Source organism: Molothrus ater, chromosome 1 (genome assembly GCF_012460135.2).
Source record: "Molothrus ater isolate BHLD 08-10-18 breed brown headed cowbird chromosome 1, BPBGC_Mater_1.1, whole genome shotgun sequence".
Lineage (NCBI taxonomy): Eukaryota > Metazoa > Chordata > Aves > Passeriformes > Icteridae > Molothrus > Molothrus ater.
Window position 1 is genome coordinate 81,329,268 of NC_050478.2, and position 17,685 is coordinate 81,346,952.

The window sequence follows — 17,685 nt, forward strand, 5'->3', positions numbered from 1 at the left end:
TTTGATAATAAAGTTGTGTTTGATACAATAAATTCATAGTGTTATGGTACAGAGTTTTTGTAAGGCGTGACCTATTGATAAAAAGAGAATTATAATATGTTGTATTGATTCAGAAGATGAAAAGTCCGTAAAATATAGATTAAGTGGACCGAGAACTTTCAATAGGCGGAAGAGATAATTGTCTACTTGGAATGCTCTATTTTGTCTGGTTTCTGCAGGGATCAGTTGTTAAATGAGAACTGGTTAATGTTTCCAACCATGATTTTAAGGAAAGTACAAATCAGGTAAAACCCTACAGATGACACAAGTATGAATAGGGTGGTTGCAAGAGGCACAGGCTACTCAAAGAGATCTAGATAACTTGATAAGTTAAATATATTCAAACAAAATGCATTTTCTTACAGGCAGGAGAAACATAATTAGGTAGGAACACATAAGAATAAAAGCCACCCTTACAAAAGGACCCCTAAAAACTTGCTAAGTCACAGAGGATACACAAGATTACACGAGTTCTTACTGTGTTGTCCTGTTAAAAAAGGCAAATGGGGTCCTTGCATGGCTAAGGTAGGGGTAGGGCTAAGGGGTAGAGAGTAAGGATGGTCGAATCTTCAGCAAAAACAGTTAACAAGATTCCTGCTGGCCTAAATATGAGTGTGGGAAGTAGGAGTGAGCGATCTGTTTTTTGTACCTCATGAGGAAATCCTGGGTATGGTGCCACAAATACACAGATACACAGGCACAAATACAGGCAAGCTGGAAAACTGGAGATAGCTGAGAAAAAAACATGGTGGGACTGTGGTTTAAGGCTTAAGAAAGCCTTAAAGAAACTGACACGTGAAACTATCTAGAATAGGAAGACTGGATGGTGAATTGATTGTGGTATAGAATATTGAGAAGAAAATACCACCTACTAATGACCTGTTTTAATTTGAGAATGATTCAGAGAGGCTGAAGAGAGGTTGGGAGATTGAAGCCAAACACTCGAGTAGTGAGGTTCTTGCCTACTGAAGGAAACCATCCTATGAGCAGAGGCCGAGAGAATGGGGAATGTTTCAGCCTGGAGAGGAGAAGAGTCAGGGTGGATCTTATATCTCTTTATACTTCCAGGCACAAGTACCAATTGAGAGAGGGGAGGCATTTAAACTAAAGAAAAATGACTTTATGGTGATGGTGGCCAAATTTTTTAACATTGGTTGTGCGTCTATGGCTTTGGAGATGTTCAAAAGATGATTGGATAAGGCTCTGGTAAACTTTCACTAGTTGTCTCTCTTTTGAGAAGGAGATTGGTGTAAGCAATCTTCATATGTCCTGTGTGGTATCAACCATGCTGTGATTCCACAACATTTTTTATTTTGAAGACACTCTGTGTTGTAGCTAAGGATATTTAGGCCTCCAAAATGTCTTCTCCCTTGGAATTGCTCAGCATGGTCTCAGCACAGCTGTGTGCCAAATGCAAAAAAGGCTTGACAAGAAAGGGTTAGCAAGATTTTAGGATTTATTCCAAATTAAAGTAAACCTGAACTGATGGAAAACGGACATCTTTGGGGAAACAGATCAAGCTGCTCCATGCCATTAGGACCTCGGCTGTTTTTTTTTGCAGGAGCCAATTATGCCAATGAGGACCAGGGATTCTGTGCTGCCTGACAATGTGACAGGATAATGGCAGTAAGAAGTGGCAATAATCAGGATTGTTTCTCTGTCTCCTTTGTCACAGAGCCTTGAGACTTTGGTAGGAGGGATTTCTGCTGCCAGAAAGTTGTGTGATGTATAGTGAAGTGATGAAATCAGCACTGTGACAGCATCATGCATGTGATGGTGGTGGGGACAGGGCTGCAATGAGGCAAGCACAGGTTTGAGCACAGTGGCAAAGAGCACTGCCCTGAGCCAAGTCCCCAACTCAGGCTTCTTTTCTCAGTAGCTTGTTCATAATTGCAGCTGGATTTCTTAAATCAATGAATAAACAGACTTGGCAAAGACTATCCCCAGGGGGTCTGGAAAAGGATCTTGTTGCCCCCATGACCCCTGGAGCAGCTGTTGGGAGAGGCTGAATGGAAGGGAGTTGTGTGCAAGCACGCTGGCCCTTTGCACGCCCAGCCTCTGGGCAGGAAGGCTGGCCAGGTGCCCAGCACTGTAAAGGGCAACACTTCAGCTAATGTAGGCACGAGGGATGAGGTGGATCCAGTGTCATCCCCGAAGAGGCATCAGGTGGCTCTGAAGAGGAGGGAAAACATGGTACTTCACTCCTCTCTGGGATGGAATTAAGAGATAAATTGGGTAATTACCGAGCTCACCACACTTTGTGAGTTCTGGCTGCAGGTCAGTCCAAGAAGTGTGAATCCAGGCCCTGGTGCCCTGATGCCTGCAGCACACTGTGTGGTATTTTCTGGGTCCCCCGTTGGAGGGAGAAAATGATGAATCTGACTCCATGTTCTTAGAAGGGTAATTTATTATTTTATGATCTATATTATAGTAAAGAATAGTATACTAAACTATACTAAAGAATACAGACAGGCTACAGACAGAAGGCTAAAAGAGACTAATGAAAAACTTGTGACTCTCTCCTCAGAGTCTGACACAGCTTGACAGTAATTGGTCATTAAGTTAAAACAATTCACGTGAAACCAATGAAACAATGACCAGTTGGTAAACAATATCCCAACCACATTCCAAAGCAGCAAAACATGGAGAAGCGAATCAGATAATTATTGTTTTCATTTTTCTCAGAGGCTTCTCAGCTTCCCAAGAGAAGAAATCCTGGTGAAGGGATTTTTCAGAAAATATGACGGTGACAACACTGCATGCACAAGCTGGGAGCATAGATCCCATGGCTTTTGGTGGGATGTATCATCTATATTTCTGGATCCCCTTGTGGACCTCACAGTAGATTCTGTTTCCACTTCTGCACTGTACAGTCCACAAGGCTCCTCAATAGTTACACTCAGCAGCAGCCCGGGGAATGTGGTGCAGATCACTGCAGGGTGTAGGGAAGGTACGGGCCAGCACTGCAGGTGGAAGGGTGATGGGTTGAGCCTGGATCTGTTAACAAATAGTTAGATTGTAACTCTTCTCCCAGTTAGAAGTGTTGTTAGGAAGAAGTGAGAGTGAAGGCTGTTTGCTAGACGGAGATGCGAAAATTCAGGCAGATTTGAAAGTGATGACCTAAGTCGTGAAAATGTGCCCCAGATGACTCATCTGAGAATTAAAATACTGAAAGTTAAAGAGAGCCTTTAGGCAAATTATTTGGGCTAACCACAGGTCAGCAGTGTATCCAGCACAGAGACTGTTTTGTTACACTGGCTGGACTCAGGACATAAAAGGCAGGGTAGGACCAAATTGCATATTGGGGTCAATGTCATCTCCTCTTTCTACAGGAATAATAATGAAAGCCACTGTATTGGAAGCTAGAGCAGTGATTAAAGGCAGGATAGAGACCCAGCCTTCAGGGATTTAGCTGTTAGGTCTCTGGAGTAATTTCTAGAAGCTTGCCTATAACTTTCCTTCTGCCTTGTGAACTCCAACACTATGTTACTTCCATCTCTTCCCACTTAAACCCCTTTAAGTATGATTACTGTGACTGAATAATTTCTTAGGAAGAGTGGTATTCCCCAGCATTCTCTGAACAAGACCACAATGTTGACCACCCTGTGTGACCTTTCCCACTCTGCATGTGAACGTCAGGGCTTGAGATTGCAAAAGGACTGAGCACCAGTTACCAAAAATGAGTGGGGAAAAGCATCTCAGGCCAGGGAATATGATAGGGCAGATGCAGGACTGCATGTGTGAGCCTAACTCTTCCCACACTGCTTGTATTTGAGTTTTGACTTTCACTTCAAAGACAAAGCAGGCCAGAGCTTTGTTAAAAGCCATAAAATATGGCCCTGTTCTGATCAACTTTCCTTCTGAGCAGAGGGATGGGAATTGACCCCAGCAAGAGGGGCTATTTACAGACTATGAACGAGACAGGGCTGCTGTAGAACGTGCCTCGAGCTGTTTTATTTTTCAGCATCAGTCTCATTACATGATTATGACAATGGGAAGATGCTAGCAGCTCACATTCTAGGCAGCAGACCAAAAAACTTAATGTTACAACTTACTTTATAAGCTTCTTGACCAATCACACAAAGCAAAAGCATATTGACAGTAGTTCTATCCAATCACCATAAGCATACATACCTTTGGTTCAAACAATGCTTGCTTATTTCGAATACAATACCTACTTGTAAGCCTTAAAACACGACACACAGAGCTCCATTATTAAGCTTTAACCTTCTTAATATCTTGCTAGATAAATTTTCCGTAGCTTAGAGAGCTATTCAGACAAGCATTAATACACAGACCATTGTTCTATTTGCCCTTGCTTTTCTACAGTTTAAATAATATTTCCCTATCTCATGACTGCTGCTTTAGCTCTACTCACAGTTCTGCTGTCCCTGAGGCCTGCATCTTGCAGCTTTCCCAAAACCCTCTAATTTTGTGGATTCCCACAATAATAAAAAGTAACTAAGGGATAAAAATGGTGGAATTTGTTACCTTTTATTCTTACTCAAGTAGGGACATGTTGGTGACAGCTGCAACCCAGCTGATGTCTTCTAGAGCTGCATGTGGCTGAGTAGCCAAGAGAAATCATAAAATGCCGTTGTTATGCTAAGGAGTTGCAGGATTGAAAGTGACTGGAGCTCAAGATACCTAGTCCCTGACATGGAGTTTCAGCTTTTAGCCTTTTTTTGCTTCTATCCTGCATCTGTGGGTGGAGATGCAGAAACCATAGGGGAATACCTCAGACAGGAAGATCAAAGAACTGCCTCAGTGTTTCTCATATCCTGTAGCTTGCACAGTACCTTGCTACCCATACTTTAATTTTAGCTTCCCCTGTGCTGTGCTGTGCTGCTGCTGACCACAAGAAGAGAAGTGACCACTACTAAATCCCCTAATGGCCAGTATCAGCCAGCATGCTAGACTTCCCTACTTAGGGTGCTCCGAGGTCTGACAGCCAGGCACACCAGCCAATAATCTGGGCTTGCCCATATACAGGTCTGCCTGTTGCTGTGGTGCATTTGTTTTCTTTCCCCTGGGCTGATAGGCAGCTGGGCATGTTTATAAGCCCTGTGCCTTGGCTCAGCTTTGTGCAAGAGAGGGAGGAAAGGAGATTTGGCCTGGCCCAGGGTGGTGACAGAAGGCAGTCACGGCTGTCACACAGACTAATTGCACTTCTAACCCTCTTTGCTGTTTACAAGCTGCCCCCCAGCAAGGACTCGTGTCTCTGGCTGGCACCAGTGTCTCAGGGTAGACACACAAGGCTCCCTTGGTAGCCACTTTCTGTGTGCTAACTCAGAGTGCAACTTCCACCTGTACTTTGCTGACATGTTTCTTAGGGAACAGCATGTTCATGACTGAACAGATTTATTTAAGTGAGATGCTCAGGAGAAAATTTATCTTAAGGCGTAAAAGACTATTTTTTTAAAGTATCAGATATCTAGCTATACAGATCTGGCTTCAAGCAAAGCAGTCATGTTACCATGATTAGAGGTGGTACAGATGTCTTCAAATTGCTGCTTGAACAGTCCTGGGTCCTTGACCCCAGTGTTGCCCAGTGCCTGGCACAGCTGGTTGTCTTCCCTTCCACTGGTGGAGTAGGTGATGGAAGCAGAGCAAGGACTGAGACCTCCAGGCATTGGTTCACATCTGCTGAATCTGCTCTTTCCAAATCCAAGTAGAGAAAAAAAGTGGCAGCTTTCACATCCCCTTGTTCTGTCACTAACAGCTGTTGCAGCTGACATTTGCTTTGAGATATTATTTTATCTTCCTCTTCAGGACAGTAAATCTCTAAGAGATTGCCAAATGCAGAACTAACTCACAATTGCTTCCCGGGGGCATCCTGGTCAAACTTAACTCGTGACAATTCCTTCAGCAGACCCTCTCTCTGCTTTACCCTGCACCCCTTTCTGCAGTTGCTTCATGACTTTTGGCTGCTGACCCCTCTTGTAAGAAACCAAACCACATTTAATTGTTCATACCTTTCTTGGTATTGATTGATTGATTGATTGATAAGCCCTTTGTTGCCTGCAGGTCAATTCCCTGAGGTGTGGATTTGTTTACCTGTCCAAAGCCCTAGGAGTGAGCAAGATGAGCAAATGGTAGACCTCCATGCCTTTGGACTGAACAATACAGATTAATGCAGGAATTTCACAATACACCAGATTTACATGATGGATCAAACTACAGACAGACACATGCCTGTCCTAGTCCAGGACTCAGCACTGTTGTGTACAGCCACACAAGTATCATGGAGGCATGATAGGAATAGCTGTGCTATCCTCAGAGGTACAGATTATCCCAGGGGCGTGGTGAGAGCTACTCCATGGATATGAGGCTTTGGTAAATTTACAGTGCTCACACTGCTATGGACTAACATCTCTTACACTGAAAGAAAGGAAGTTTCCAGGGACTCTTTTCTTCCTTCAGCTCTGAGGAACTTTCAGGGATTTTCCTTCTGTGCTACAGTTTATTTGCTCTCCCTTTCTTGCATTTTTTTTCAATCCTTCTCACTCTTTCAGCCCTGTTTCTGCATCATTTGCCCATTCACATTTTCCCCTTGCTGGAGTCATCCTGGTGCAAAAAGAAATATCCCTTTATGCCAAAACCTGGAAGACTTTATATTCTCAAGAAGCAACATAGGGCACTCGCTGTACAACTCAGTGGTTCCTTTCCCTGATTTGGGAGAGGTGCCACTCATTTGGATCAGTTCACCTCCTTGCCCCACTGATCTGTAGCAAGTAGCAGCATGCACTTGTGTCCTCAGGGTCCCCTCTCTCACATCCATACTGCTCATAATGCTTCAGAGGAGGCTGCAGAGCCTTTATTCCACCAGGACTGTTTATCCCTCAGCTGGAAACGTAAGAGGAGACTTGCACAAAAAGCAGCTGTTGTTTGGGTACTGCTGGTAGTGGGGTAGGAGGGGACTTCAGCAGGCAAGTTGGGTGGCTTCTATTCCCACCACGAGAGGAGGTGGGTGTGGAGGGAAGCTGGACCTCCTGGTGATTCTCTGCATGTCTTTGAAGGCATCCATTGCCAATCTCTGTTTGAGTTTACTGTTGCTGGGCTGCCCCAGGAACTGCTGAACGGATTGGTCTTTTCTGTACTGCTCCATAATGGAAATCTGGGGACGAAGTGGGAGCCATGATAGGCAGCCCTTCTGTCCTACCCCTGCACAGCCTGCCACCCTCCCACTGGTTCCTGGCTACACAAGGGCATGTCAGGAATTGGATAGGGCTGGCAGAGACCTGGCTGTAACAGGATGCCCCTGTCCTTTCCTTTCTTTCTATGACAGGAGAGAAATGAGTTTATGGCATGTGGTGTGTGGGGGCAGCCAAGTGGAAGGAATGATGGCACCTCAAGAGCGTAGCTTGCCACCACCACCACAGATCTGTTTGGTTCAATGAGTGGAAACCTCACTGGTAAGCAGTTTGGATACAAAGCAAAGTCTTGAGCTGCAATGTGGGTCACTCAGTAGGCTGGAAACAATATTTTAATAATCCTGAGACTTCAGGTCTCATTAATCATTAGGCGTATCACTGTTCTTCCAGAGTTAGGCAGAGAATTACAACTCCTGACCCTGACTGCTCATTTTCATTTCCGCTCATTCCCTTCCTACCTCATGTTAGGGAAAGTAAGGGCAATAATGTCTGTATAGACCCTGGTCCTGTTTCCTGTGTTTTTGGCATGGCTACTCATTTTCCCAGGCTCTGATACAGATTTTTTTTTGTTGTTCTTTAGTGTTTCTTGGGACTGTTTTCATCTTGATAGCAAGGAGAGTATGGCTGAGTATCATCCTCATGTTAGAATTATGCAGTGGAAAGTAACAGGTCAGGACTAATGCTCAGGTTAGATTAGGCTGGATTTCTCATCTCTGCTTCTGAATTTTCAGCTTCTTCTTAAGATTTGAGGAAAATGGCATGGGGAAACTGCTATTTTCCCATAGATAATCCTAATTAGATGATAAAGAAAAATAAAGATAAATTAGAAACTCTTTGCTAGGGGAGAGGAACATTTCCTTAACAAGAGCAAAACCAGAGCATTTGTAAAGCTGGCTCACTTTAAGTTGGATACTGTTCTGCTCTTTTTTCCAGCTCTTCCCTTTATTCTGGGGTCTCCTGGGATACTGGAAGAAATATCCATGTTGTCCACAAAGCTGTTGTTTTGTAAATCTCCCTCATTAGCCTTAGCTTCATTGTCTTTGTGATTTGAACATGTATTTACTTCAGAGATAGGTCTGGTCACCATTTCATTGACAGATAATTTTCTTGCAATTAAGAGGTAAGGGCTACTACCTGGCAGGCTGCAGACAAGGGAAGAGCTTATGAAGACACATATTGCTTAGGTTAGAGGAGTAAATCTCACCCTTATGTACAGCTTGTCAGGCAAGCATCAGCACACCTGTCATATCTGAGCAGTCAGTAAAGCAGACAATTTCTTGCCTGTGTCATGGGGCTGAAAAGAAGCATTCAAAAACCAGAAAGTCAGGCAATACATGTCTTGAGACAGACTTCACAGCCTCAGAAAAGAAGAATTTATTGCATTTTCTTCACACTCACACATTTTTGTTCCATGCTGCTTCACACTCACACATTTTTGTTCCATGCTGTCACTAGGCTAGTGAAAAGGGAATAACTGAGAATAGTTGCTGAGAAAGTGTGACTGCGGTCACAAGGGTTTTCAGGATGAAGAAGAGACGAGAATGTTGGCTCCATGATCAGAAGGCTTGATTTATTATTTTATGATATATGTTACATTAAGACTATACTAAAAAGCAATAGAAAGGAAAAGTTTCTTCAGCAGCTAGCTAAGCTAAGAATAGAAAAGAATGAATAACAAAGATCTGTGTCCCAGACAGAGCAAGAGCCAGCTCTGCCATGAGTGGTCAAGAAATCCAAACACCCACAGGAGACCAATCACCTGTTGCATTCCACAGCAGCAGATAACCATTGTTTACTTTGGTTGCTGAACTGCAGCTTGTCACAAGGAAAAATCCTAAGAAAGGATTTTTCATGAAAGATGTCTGCGACATGTCACCTTTTTTTATTTAGTTAAATTAAAAGGAAAAAGTGTTTGTAATTTTCTCTGCTGTACTCATGCCGAAGAAAAAGACAAACACTTGACAGGTTATCTGTTGCCAATCAAACTCCACTCAAGTGCTCCTGTGGAATGCACTGGGAATTTCTTCACCTGTAGAACATAAAATTCTATCATATTACTAAAACAATTCTATAATATAAGAAAATGCAAAAACAATGCAAAGAAAATTCAAGTCCAAGCAGCTGAGTTTCAGGAAAAGTCCATGGCTTGAAGATGTTCCTCTTTGCCATATCTGAAAGTTTCTTTTGGTCCTGAAACAGGCTTGCTACAGAAAAGGGTCCATCAATATTTATCAAAAGTCCATTGACAGTCTTCAAACAATTTTGAGAAAATTAGAAAATTTCTGAAATGTCTTGCCACAGCCCTTCATTGAACAACTTGGGCGGAAGCCAATCCCTGGCTCCTCAATGCCTCTGAGCTGCTGCCAGCTCTTTCACCCTTTTTTATTCAATTTAAATTTTTTTTTTTTTTTTTTTTTTTTTTTTTTTTTTTTTTTTTTTTTTTTTGTCTTGTCGGAAAGAGCAGCAGCAGCAGCAGAGGAGCCAGAGAGAGGCCCTTGGGGGCCCTGGCCCATGTGGAAGGATCAGGAACCCCAGACCTGGCCCACTGAAAGGTGGCCCAGGACCAGAAGGGGGAAGCAAAGCCCCCAAACCCAACAGGAGGCCGGGAGGTGGCCCTGGCCCAAGCAACCAAGGCAGACAGCCCGGGCCCAGCCCCCGAGGCAGGCTCTGCATTGGCACAGACCCGCACCCTGCTGCCAGTACAATGGCAGAAGGGGTGACCAAACGCTTCCTTTCCCCAAAATCACCGAGGCATGCCGGCAATGGGAAGACAGAAGCTGTCCCGAGAAACTTCGTCTCGGGTCTGGGGATGTCCTTTCCCCACAGCAGACAAGCGATGCTCGCTTCCTGCTGTGCCCTCTGCCTCTGCGATGCAAATGCACCAGGTGTTCCTCCCATCTGCCTCACGGCACCACCGCCACCCGCTCTGGGCTGGGGACCAGGGGCAGAACTTTCGGGACCCACCTTCCCCTCGCCGCTGGGGCGCGCGAGGGGCGGCAGAGAGATTCGCATCCCCCAGGGAGAAAACCCGGACCAAACACCCCCCAACCCGCCAAGAATGCTGATCTTGAAAACAGGCAGTCGCGCTGCGCCCACAGCCAGCTGTCGGGCCATGCCTCCTCTACGGAAGGACAGGCTGACGCCCTCTTCCCCTGTCCCAGCTCCCCCCGTAGGGGCAGCCCCGGGACAACCCGAAAAACTCGGGGAGGAAGTCACGCTGGATGCAGGAGGCGCCTCTGCTGCTGCCGCCGGCTCCAAGGCAGCCTCTGACGCAGACACGGAGGACGGAGTCCCCGCAGGGGCGGGCAGCGGGGCCGCCTGGGGAGGCGGCGGGGGCGGCGGGGGCGGCACGGGGTCGGCAGCTTCTTCTGCGCCGGACTCTGACATCGGCCGCGGAACCGCAGTCGCAGAAGGCGGCGGGACGGCCGGGGGGAGCGGTGGATCGCTGTTGCCCAGCAACATCGGCGCAGCCGCGGGAAGCGGTGTCTCTGAGATAGATGCAGGCGTGGAAGCCGGCGGAACCGCGGCTGGAGCGCCCACAGGCTCCCCCGGAGGGGCGGCCGCGGGACGGGCCGCGGGGGGAACCGCCCGCACCCGCGGGGCGGGTTGGGGCGGTGCCCGTGGCGCTGGCCGGGGCGGTGCCCGTGGCGCTGGCCGGGGCGGCGCCGCCCACTCCCATCCCCCCTGAGAGCAACGGGAGGGGGGAACAAACGGCTCCGTCTGAGCATGCTCCGAAGACGCAGTAAAAAAAACTTCGGCTGCGGGCGAAACTTCGCCCCCCCCACTGTGGTTCGGGGGGGCTGGAAAGCAGCAGATCGTCCCCCTCCAAAGGGTCTTCCCCCGGAATTGGGGGGAACGGGGCTTTGCCCTTGCAGTTAGCAATCCAGGGAAAAACAGCTGCTCTCCGTTTCAAGACTAGAAAGAGCTTCAAAAAGGTTGGATAAATCGAGGGGCATCCGAACCCCCGGTATAAAAAGAATTGGAAAATGGAGCCCATACACTCCCAGACAAACACATCGAGGGCATATAGCACATCCGTAAAAAACCCAAAGAGCTTCGCCCATCGAAAGAACTCATAGAGATCTGCCTCCAACAGGAGAATTCTGTCCTCTTCACCCCATTTTTGCCAGAGGGCAATAAGTTTCTCCTCTGAAGGGGAGAATGGAACCTCATCCTCTAGGGGAGGAGTCCTCCAGATGAGCAGCCACAAACTGCGACTGACCTCATCTTCAGGAGGGGAAAAACCAACAGTACCTTGTGACAGTGTCCAGGACTCTCTGGCTATCTGCACGGTGCTGCTGAGCGTTCCGAACATCTTCCCGGAGGCTTTTCAGAAGGTTCTCTTTGTGGTCAGCCTTGCTGTGAACTCTGTCCAAATTCGGATCTTCAGTTCTTCAGCTCCTGGCTAGAATCCACTTCTGTGGTCACTTGTGAAGCAACCATCAATGCCACACATTCAGGGTTTACCCAGTGCAGCAATGCTCCTCTGGTGGTCTCACCAAGTGATGATTGTCCTCCTCAGTCGGGGGTCACCAATTGTGACTGCGGTCACAAGGGTTTTCAGGATGAAGAAGAGACGAGAATGTTGGCTCCATGATCAGAAGGCTTGATTTATTATTTTATGATATATGTTACATTAAGACTATACTAAAAAGCAATAGAAAGGAAAAGTTTCTTCAGCAGCTAGCTAAGCTAAGAATAGAAAAGAATGAATAACAAAGATCTGTGTCCCAGACAGAGCAAGAGCCAGCTCTGCCATGAGTGGTCAAGAAATCCAAACACCCACAGGAGACCAATCACCTGTTGCATTCCACAGCAGCAGATAACCATTGTTTACTTTGGTTGCTGAACTGCAGCTTGTCACAAGGAAAAATCCTAAGAAAGGATTTTTCATGAAAGATGTCTGCGACAAGAAAGGGGTTTATAGACTTCTCAAACCTTCTCAATTTTCAGGCCTACAGTTTTGCCCCAAGATTTAGTTATGTTAGTATGCAGAGAGGAAAAATATACATGTTTACTATAGGTGAGTAAATTGAACACTAGATAAATTCAGCATTAGATTAGGAGCTGGTAAAGTGTGGTAGCATGTAAACTGGGGTATGTGTAAATGATTTCCTGCACATCCTTTCTGTATCCCTCCTCTCTGATGGAGCACAGCCTGCGTGTGCACTGTTACAGGTCACTCAGGTCCTGATTTCCACAGAAATCCTGGCACACAGAGCAGAAGCCAACAGGACCAGGTCTCTGCTGTGGACAGTCAGCACACCAGATCCACTGAATTACCCTCCCTGTGCTCAACAAGACCTCTGCTATCTCATCTGTGGCACTACTTAAAACCCTCACAGGAACTGGCCAGACTTTCTTTAATGACCTGGAGCAGAGACTGCAACTCAGATCTGGAAGAAAGGATTACACTCCCACACCAACTACTGATGGTGTGTGGTCCTGTCCCCATTCTGCCACATCTGCAGAGTAATTTCTTGGAGCGAGGCAGGATCTGCTTTTTGCATTACCTTAAAGGGACTGCTTCACAACAGGAATTCTCACTGCCACATCTCAGTCCCTTGGATGCTCACACTGCTGCATTGCAGTAGCTGAAGCTTCCAGTGCTGGGAGGGTGCCAAGGATTCAAACACTCCTACCCACTATAACTCCTGCCTCAGGAATCCAGATTTGCCTAGGACTTAGTAACATGACCTGTTTTCCACCAGCTCTAAAGTGCTCCCTCCAGAACTGAGTTTCATCTTCTCTCATACTTAGTTTCAGCCAAGGAATGAAATCACTGTGACAGCCTCTGAAATTTTTTTCCCTGTTAACTTCTGCACTTCTACTCAAAAGCATTAATATTCACTGCTCAGTTTTGGAATAGGTACATCTTCTGTTCTCTGCTCTTCCTAACCATCAGGAGCTAGAGGTTATATGCTTTCTATATTAGCAAAAGAGAAGAAATTGTACAAACTTTCTTTGTCAAGGAAAAGAACGCAAGGCTGTGATGATCTGTCCATCTCCTGGGCATGATCTCACATGAACCCTGCATGAAATAGCAAGAGAGAGAGCTTCACCCAGATCCTGAGGAGTCAGAAATGGAGCTCCCATGGGATTTGTAGCAGTAGCTTTTCTTAGGAGTGAGTCAACGTAGCTGAAAAGCAAGGCAGCACAGTGAGTGTTAAGGCGATGTACCTTTGCAACCTTGCATTGAAGTTACTCAGCTAAGGATGTTTCCTAAGTGGATTTTCAGTCATTTCAGTCACTCCTTCTTTCCCACTGCTCCCCATACATCACCTTCTGTGCTCACTCCCAGTCACTAGCACTTGCACTCACTTAACCTTAACTATTAGTGCTGCCCTTAAATCAAAGGCAGTGCTTTGATTTAAGTACCCTTAAATCAAAGGACACTTGCCTTTCCCAGCCTTTGGCCTTCTTCCAGTTACAGCGGATGCGTTAATGAGAAGACCTCATATCTAACTGTCTAGTCAAGGCACTTGCAAAATGTCAGCCAGCACAGTAGCTGGATGTGGAAAACAGAAACCAGCTCATGTCAGCTCAGAGCAAGAATCAAATTCAGAGCAGCAGAGAGCAGGGAGAATCCATGACCACTGGGGGCGAGCGCATCAAGACATGGTTCAAAGGTCCTTGGAAAAGGGTTATTTTCATTGGGAAACCCAGCTGAGGGCGGGGACCATCAGCTCCTGCTGGTGGGTTTTGGGTACACTCACCTGGCAGCAGGCAGCTGGGGAGTTAGTCTTCCACATGTGGGGGAATGGTCTGGAGATTGCAGAGGACTTCTCACTTGTGAGCTGGGTGATGAGAACGGTCAGTGAGTGATGAGTACAAGCAGCTGGTAGAGAATTTCACCACGAGACAGTCCAGTTTAGAGAGTGGGAACTCAGCAATTTTAATGTTGGGCAGTTTTTTAATGATACTCTGAGAACTAGGTGCCATAAATCAAATCTTGAAACTGAGACAGTGTGAGACCCTGATGCCCTGAGATCAGAGCAGCTGAGGTGATACTAGATAGTCCCCTGTGTACATGGGTTCTGTTTGTGCCAGCAGGGAAACCACTCCCTCATGATCTGGAGTGAAAAGATAAATGACATTTTTTAGGATCAACTTGGTTACTTGTGAGTTTTAGAGAAACAGATGATTTTCTTCACATGTTATAAAAAGGCACCAGAGTGCATCAGAAATCACAAAATCTTTAAGTTCAAACCAGAATGTAAAATATTTTACTTATATTTATTTTTCTTTTAAAACCAAATAATTTCAAATTAAATGTGAATTCAAGCAAATCTTTTCAAGACTGTTCATTTAATATCAACTAATCAAAATATTTAAAGAGGGAAAGCAACGCTGCTTCACTGACGTTTTTGTAAATTTTAATGAGTTATAGTTTTTTTGTTATTGGTCTTGTACAAGATTGATCCAAATATAATTTTTTTTTTTTTGTCACAGAAATTAGGCTATGGGCAGAATGGACTCATCCTGTAACTTTGGACTGTGCTCCAGGAAAAGAGGTACATCTAAATGTCTTAGATGTATCTCTTTAAAAATCTTAGCTTCAAAGTTCTGACATTTGCCTTGTGAGAATCAGAAACAATCTGCCAGTTCACCAATGTTAGCCAGTTACTCCTTGCTCTTTACATCAGTTAGTTTTATGTACAGCACAAAGTTTGAAGAGCTTGTCTCAACAGTTATAATCCCACGTTAAACCAATGGTTTAACCTAATCCAATATTCTGTCTCTTAAAAAAATAGTTATGAGAACAGGGCAAGAATATAGTCACAATTCCTCCAAGACACTTCCCAGTTTTCAGCAGATTTTGACTTAGGAGGAGTCTGTAGATAGGTGGAGACTTTAAGTGTAGCAGTCCTTAGCAGATTTTTTCCTCCCCCATGGATTTGAGCATGACACTACATATTGCAGTCCAGGGAAGGGAATATATCATCCTTGGCAGCACAGCTGGTTCATGCAGAGGAGGAACTTCCTCATTGCTGCTTTGTCTTCAGCCATGGTGTTGGAGTACTTTGAAGATGATACTGAGGAAGTCATTATCTTTTCTTGTCAAAAGCACTGTATCCCATTACAGGCCCTACTTCAAACAGAAACAGAGAATACACACCAAGTGTTTAAAATCCTGTTTTACTCAGCTGCTTGACTTTTCTGGGAGGGAGAGAGTGCTTCTGCTAATACCCCATCCCTCAGAGCTGTTGTCTTTAGCAGTCCATGATAGCATTACTCATACTGACATTTTCCTAATTCTAATATATTTCTTTACATCCTTACTAAAGTTCCAAGTGTCTACCATTCCCTGTGATCAAGTTATCAGATTATGCTGATTTCTTAAGGTTTCCCATTTTTCCTTTGCTCGCTCTACTTTTGCTTGAACAGACCTTCTTGCTTGTACACTGCAGGAGAGCCATACATGCCAAAGAGTAACAACTCCTTCAATGGCTGTCTGAAATTCTCTTTCCAGACTTCTGGTCACTGTAGTCTTCCAGAGTTCCTTGGCTTCAATGTACCCAACAAAAAGCAGGTTCAGTCAGAGTGACCAGGGTCAGTGAAAAGTCAAGGGCACCAGGCAAATTCAACTTGATAAGGCAGGATAGAGGACAAGCCAGAAAGTCAAACCAGCACCAGTATCATCAAGGCACAGGCATAGCTGAGACATAGTTCAGGCAAGGAGCAAGGGCTGAGCTTAATGCAGCTCTGGAGCAGAAGAGGGAGAGCGTCCCCCTGGCTCTCTCTTACCCCCAGCATTTTCCCATGTTCAGTGAGGACCCAGGCACCAGAGAGCTGGCAGAGACCTGTTTCTCTCAGTGCCTGTGCTGCTGTGAGCCAAGAGCCTCACCACAACACAACTACTGGTCCCAAATAGCTCAGGGAGGAATTTCACAAGGAACACGTATTCTAGTGCATGTACACTAGACAAGAATCACAGTGCCCGTGTCTTACAGAGAATGTACTAAAGCTTTACTCCATAGTCATTGGAGTTTAGCAAAGTGTCTCTCTTGTGTCACAGAGAGGAGCTGCTTATAAAGCAGTCAGCCCACTTAATTAGCTCTTTAACATGGTGAGAAATGTTCCCTGGCAGAGAGTTCCTGGGAAACCCTCCAAGATGTGACATGGAGAGGTACTTCTGTGCAGGGAGGACCAACAAAGCCAGACCCAAACCTCACAACTGAATCATTGCTCCTCAGATGATGATGAGACCAGAGGTGTAATAACCATCCCCACAGCCTAGGTAACAGCAACTTCCAATACTGTGAGGGACAGTCTTGCCATCCTGCCACAGAGTAGAGCAGCTACCATGGTGCCCCCTTGTCTGTGCAGACTTACCATAAGGACATACAGCCCAGGTAGGTTCTGGAGCCATTTAGATTAATTAGGTAAGTAGATATCCTAATATCCAAATGTCTTGATATTAGAAGGAGAACTAATAGATCTGCAGATTGGCAAGACCTGCTTGACTCGCTCCCTTGCTCCACTTAAGATCCTATCCCTAAACTGGCCACACTGAATCATTGGGATGGGAACTGTTCCCATTATAAGGCATCTTTCCTCACTCAGTATGCAGAAATGATGAAAAAGTGAGTTTTTCCCTCAACAGAGGAAGAATGCATTTGTATTAAAAAGTGTCTGTAGAGAAACGAGAAAATTGCTTTACAGCTCTGCTTAACTCTATTCTTGAAAAAAATCCACTCAGACTGTGGTGGGTCTGAAGTCAAAAGCTCAGTCAGGAATGCATGGCCCCCCAGCTGCTGCAGTGTGAGGGAGTGAGAGGAGCCCGTGTGCTGTGCTCTGTGCTCCTGGCAGCTTTGCCTTGTGCCCCTGCAAAGACAAGTGTGCCAGCACAGAGGTGTGAGATCAGGAGGAAAGGAGCCCAGGCTTGGGAATGCAGCAGGAGAGACCAACAGACCAGGCTGGGAAAAGGCAGCTGGTAAAAGGGGAACTAGAAGTAGCAGGACACACAGGCAGGGTGAGGTTAAGGGTCCTAGGAAGATGTGAAATCTTGGATCTAAAAGGACACATGGAACTTAGTCACGAAATTAGCTGAAGTAACTGAGCCCTTGAGGGGAAGTTGTAAAGATTCATGTCTTATTGATGACATGTGTGCTGTGTCAGTGATGTTGGGAAAGACCTGCTGGCTGCCTCAGCTCGCTTTTAAAAAACCCAGATGCAGTCTGCTATGGCAGTGATGGGTGGATGTTGCCCTCCCGTGGTGAACCCTGCATTTTCCCAGGAGTCATGGAGCATGAACAGTAGGGATCCATGGACCTCATTTCCAAACACACCACCAGGCCAGGCATTTACTCCCAGTGGTTAGAAATGGACCATGATTAATTCAAACATCAGTGTTTGCCTCCCCCAGCCTTGTTGTTATTCAGATGTTTCCTGTTTTGTTTGACCAGATCCAGACAGCACACAAATTACCAATACGGGTATTGCCACTGTTCTGTCAAAGCACAAATTTAATTACTCCTGCTGTGAAAGT